General features: G+C 44.9%; 2 non-coding genes across 2 annotated transcripts; one reads left to right on the forward strand and one right to left on the reverse strand.

Annotated features, from left to right (window-relative positions):
- Positions 1-3,816: 3,816 nt before the first annotated feature.
- Positions 3,817-3,935, reverse strand: LOC146670792 (5S ribosomal RNA). Its single transcript, XR_014911649.1, has one exon. It is a non-coding gene; the product is annotated as a 5S ribosomal RNA (ribosomal RNA).
- Positions 3,936-4,294: 359 nt separating this feature from the next.
- On the forward strand, positions 4,295-4,413 carry LOC146670793 (5S ribosomal RNA). Its single transcript, XR_014911639.1, has one exon. It is a non-coding gene; the product is annotated as a 5S ribosomal RNA (ribosomal RNA).
- The last annotated feature ends 1,254 nt before the right edge of the window (positions 4,414-5,667 follow it).

Here is a 5,667-nt window from a genome sequence, read left to right on the forward strand (position 1 = left end):
ACGAAGGAAAACAGAACTCCGTGAGCAGCACTTTGTGGAAACTGTATTTGCTTTTAAGCTACATCGGTGTTTGATATCAAATACTAAGCAGACTGTACAGGCTGACCAGGGCGACCAGACCCCAACAAACTAGCACAGAGTTTGTGTGGCGCAACAGTCCGAGGTTATCTTGTCAGACACATTATATTTAAATGAAACGTTTCCAAATCAAGTAATAATAATAATAATAACAGGAAGCTGAATTTTGTTCCCTATATGATTTCATGTATTAGTCATTATATACTCACACACACACACACACTCTCTCACACACACACACACACACACACAGACACTCTCTCTCACACACACACACACTCTCTCTCACACACACACACACACACACACACACACACACACACAGACACACTCTCTCACACACACACACACACACACACACACACACACACACACACACAGACACACTCTCTCTCACACACACACACACACACACACACACAGACACACACACAGACACACTCTCTCTCACACACACACACACACACACACACAGACACACACACAGACACACTCTCTCTCACACACACACACACACACACACACACACACACAGACACACTCTCTCTCACACACACACACACACACACACACACACACAGACACACTCTCTCACACACACACACACACACACACACACACACACACACACACACACACACAGACACACTCTCTCACACACACACACACACACACACACACACACACACACACACACACACAGACACACTCTCTCACACACACACACACACACACACACACACACACACTCTCTCTCACACACACACACACACACACACACACAGACACACTCTCTCTCACACACACACACACACACACACACACACACACACACACACACACAGACACACTCTCTCACACACACACACACACACACACACACACACACACACACACACACACACACACACCGCATTGAAATGGGAAAAAAATTATCTACTTCCCACCATGTTGACTTGTGACTTTCTGGTAACTCGTAACTTTCAGCATAGCACTGGACTGCCGAACCGTCGCTTGACTGCAATGTTGCATTAGTTAAAAGCCAGCCATGTCCTGCAGAGCCAGTCAAAATGTGGAACATTGTCTCAAGATGTTGGAAAGGACGACAAGTAATAAAAATGCCAAGTTATTACCTTGTGTTATTACCTTATTAATAAACTCCTATAGAGAGGTTGTTTCTCTTTTAAATAACGTTAATGTTGCAGCTTTAAGGCAGGGATGACTCCTGGAGTTGCTTTCTCACTGCATATGCTTTATTTCACAATCAGATCGATAACAAAAACATACAGCAGCTCCTCTCCTACTCCTAGCCCTTCGCTGCGGTGGAAAAAGAACGACTCCAATCCCCTTCAAGGAACATACGTACAAAAGAGTTTTCCTGACACACCAATGAGGCGTTCAATGCCATCTTGTAAATATGAGTACTCTGGCAGAATAACAGTTCAAATGAAAAATACACCAGAACAAACAAGCAAACAAAAAAAGAAGTGTGGGGTACCTTTGAACCAATGAACAAAGTATAACAATTTATACTTTTTAACATAACCCGACCCCGTCAATATGTGATATGTCTCACATTAACCTCTGTTTTTTTCTATGTTCTGTTTTCCATCTTTCACTCTGCCTTGCTCTAGATGGCTAAAATCCTTATTTGTAGTCATAGTAAAAAAAAAAAAACCATAAAAACAATCTGTTTCTTAGCAGGTCTTAAAATGAGGTAAATACAACGTCAGATGAACTACATATTACATACATATATCACATGTTATCATGTATAACACTGATATGATACACCATGTCATTAAGACAAGCTAAGACAAAATGCAATTTACAGTGTGTTGAAAACTGAGTTCACCTTTATTGCTTTAATAGGAATTTAGAAGATATGTTGCAGCCAGGTGCTACTAATCAAATGTACTTGATTAAGAGGTGTTCACAACAGCAGGTGTGCACACCGCGGTGAAAGCAGCTTTGTCAGCTTGCAGGTCTGAAAGCTGTTTGTTAACACAATGCCAACTAGAAAAGACATCAACAACCATCTTTGAGAAGAAATGGTTGCTTCCCATCAATCTAGGAAAAGTTATGAGGCTATAATGAGGCCAAACAATTAGAAGCCCATCATTTTACAGAGAGACAGATGATTGTCAAGTGGAAAACATTCAGTGCAGTTGCTAATCTTCTCAGTAGTGAACATCCCAGCAAATATGCCCAAAGATCAAACTGTGCAATACTCAGGAAAACTGCACAAAACCCAAGAGCTACGTCTCAGACTTTTCAGGCCACTGCTAGCATGTTACATGCTAATGTTCATGACAGTACAATTAGAAAGGACCATCCACAGCAAGTCCACAGGACCTTTCCTTTGTGTACCAAAGTATTTTTGAATCAAACGTGAAGCCATCTGCCTGACAGATAAAGCTTGGCTCAAATTGGGTACACACAACCTCAGATGAACAACAACATAACAGATTAAACAATGATCTCAAACACATTCTGCTGCAAATCTGCAACCAAATGGCTAGGTGAAAAGATAAATGTAAAAAAACAACCAAGGTGTTGCAACGGCCCAGTCGACATCTAGACCTCAACCTGATTGAAATGCTGCAGTTGGGCCTTAAGAGAGCTGTGCATGAACCAATGTCTTCAAACCCTCAATGAAGTGAAGGCCAACATTCTTATCAACAGTGATGTAAGAACCTGATAAAGTTATTGCTGCTTCTACAAGCTACTGAATCATGGGGTGTTCTTAGTTTCCACACACTTTGTGGTTCATCTGAGCTCGTAAAGACCAGATCATTTCTATTATGTTCTTATATGTCAAACCTTAAAAATGAGAGAATGTGCACTTTCTTCCTTTAATGTTTTCCATTTCAATCGTGAGCTGTGACCTCCAGAAACAGTTGAGCAAAATGAGACTTTCCTTTTTAAGATGATTTAAGAATCTTCTGTCATACTTGCCATAGCAACCTTTAACAACCAAAGAGCCACTTGGATCACGGCTACGAAATGCCGTTGCAACTTTGCCAGGACGGCGGCTCGCAAGGCCTCCCTTGGTGCTGCATTACAACCGCAACAAGGGAGGCGTCGACAACCTGGACAAGGTCGTGAGCACGTACAGCTGCAGGAGAAAGACCTGCAGGTGGCCCGTGGCCCTTTTCCACAACATGGTCGACGTGGCGGCCTACAACGCATTCGTGCTGTGGAGGGAAATTCACCCCGACTGGATGGCGGGCAAGCTCAACAAACGACGGCTCTTCCTCGAGCGACTGGGCAAAGCGCTCGCGCGCCCCATGCTCGAAGCCAGGGCGTTAGCGCGAGGACGGGGAGGAGGCCGAGTCGCGGGCCGAGGTACTGCCACCGAGGCCGACGATGCCGATGCTCGTACTACTCGCACCGCCGACGCTACGCCACACGACTCCTCTCCGGTCAAGAGGCGAAGGTGCCGCGTGTGTCCCAAGAGCAAAGACGTCAAGACCAAGATCCTGTGCCACGAGTGCCGAGTGTACGTGTGCACCAACTGCGCCGTCACGTACTGTCCCAACTACGCCGCTTCACGCACCGACGCTCCCCAGACGCCGCCGACGTCGTAATAACACAAGCGCCCCTCGGGGGTCCTAGCGACCCCCACCCTAATCATCATAATAACACACACGCCCCTCGGGGGGTCACCACGCCCCACGCCCCGAGAACAGGCGGGCGCACAAGGGTTAAACTGTCATTTGTGTCTTGAAGTGCAGAAGCTTACGGCACCTGGTATTCCCAGGCGGTCTCCCATCCAAGTACTGGCCAGGCCCGACCCAGCTTGGCTTCCGAGACCAGACGAGATCAGGCGTGTTCAGGGTGGTGTGGCCGTAAGCGAGGGACTGCGTCACAAACAGCCTTTTTATACATGCTGTGATGACACGGTCGTGCTTACGTTTTTTTATGTCCTGTATACAAGTTGAATTCTCCAAAGCACAAAAATATTGGACTTCCAAATGGTCCTAACACACTGTGTGCTCTCTGTCACTTTAACACTGTGCTGTGAGAAACTAACATGTGTTATTATGGTGACGTTACCGCGGGAAAAGCATTTTTGCAGCTCAGTGTTGAAGCTGCAGTTCACAACAAAGGTTTGCATGTTTTCGCTGTAACATGTGAAGCTTAGCACAATACTATATTTTAAAGTGCGTGACATTTGCCAAGTATAAAAGGTCTTTTATAGCGGGCTTCCCTCGCTTACGGCCATACCACCCTGAACACGCCCAATCTCGTCTGATCTCGGAAGCTAAGCAGGGTCGGGCCCGGTCAGTACTTGGATGGGAGACCGCCTGGGAATACCAGGTGCTGTAAGCTTTTGCACTTCCACACACAAACTGCAGAGGGCGCCGCTGCTCACTCAGTGGAGGCAGCTTCAGGAAAAGCTTCATGACAACGCTCCTGATTGTATTTCGCTTTTGTGCAAAACAAAATAACAAGAACGAAATATTTAGGAAATACACAAACTTATTTATTCTGTAAATGTAGAAAATGTCTGTGGCTAGTCCGTCTGGGCTCAGTCGAGAGGAACTTGTTAACCTTGTAGTGTGCAGCGGGCACAGTGTCAACCTGACACCCATGTTCACTATTGTAGTCTGTTCAGAGAGCTACGCTTCCACTGCTGTAGATATATTCATAGCACTCTGTAGATCTGTTTACCTCACACCGATACATCTGTATATATGTAGTACATCTGTATATTTGCTCTTATTGCACTTACTGATAAGATGCAAACTGTATTTTGTTACCCTGTATTTAGACATGTGTAATGACAGTAAAGTTGAATTCTAAATGCTAAACATTTAAACAAAAGCAGCTACACAGCTACAGGAAAAGTTTTTAGAAGTGATTTTTAGAAGGCCAGTAAAGAGAGCATGGAGACAGATGGAGGATGCCAAATCCACTGAATCTACACGCTTCCTGTTTCCACCTCATCCTTCCAGTGCTCTACTATACTCCCTGCTCTCTCTACCACAACTGTCTTTGAACTTGCCTGGGCCAGGTCTGAGTCCAGCTTTGCAACTCCAGCCAGGTCACATGACACAGGGGCGTGCTCTGATGTCAACAGGCAGGTCAGTGGAGCCCTCTGGTGATGGATTTATGGCAGTGAAGCAGGAGGAGGCCTGAGAACAGACAGCAGGCTTAACTAGCAGGACAAAGTAGCATGTAGTACTTGAAGGAGTCATCACAGCCAATCAGTTCTCAGGAAAATGGAACATCACATAAATATTTCTCTTCTTTGATTTTCATCAATGTATTTCCTTTGAAATTTAAAAAAGTAATTTTTTTTATTTTTTATTTTGAAATATTTCCTTCTGTCAATATCTCTGCCTGATTAGAAGCTCATAGGCAGTTCCAGTCACTCTACAATAAAATAATGTAAAGGCTGCCCTCTCTGCCATCCCACTAGCTGACCTAACTGACACAAGTAAACTGTGCTAAGATACTCTACATGGACTGAGGTTCTTGGCCACATACATATAGATTTGTGTGGCTGTAGAAATCATGCCATGAAGCTCCCAGCGCACATTTTTGATGCTTCTGTTTGTGGCAGAGGAGGTTTGGAGCTCG

The sequence above is a fragment of the Rhamphochromis longiceps genome, linkage group LG4 (assembly GCF_057381845.1).
Source record: "Rhamphochromis longiceps isolate RC_006_pf linkage group LG4, R_longiceps_female_GT1.1, whole genome shotgun sequence".
Lineage (NCBI taxonomy): Eukaryota > Metazoa > Chordata > Actinopteri > Cichliformes > Cichlidae > Rhamphochromis > Rhamphochromis longiceps.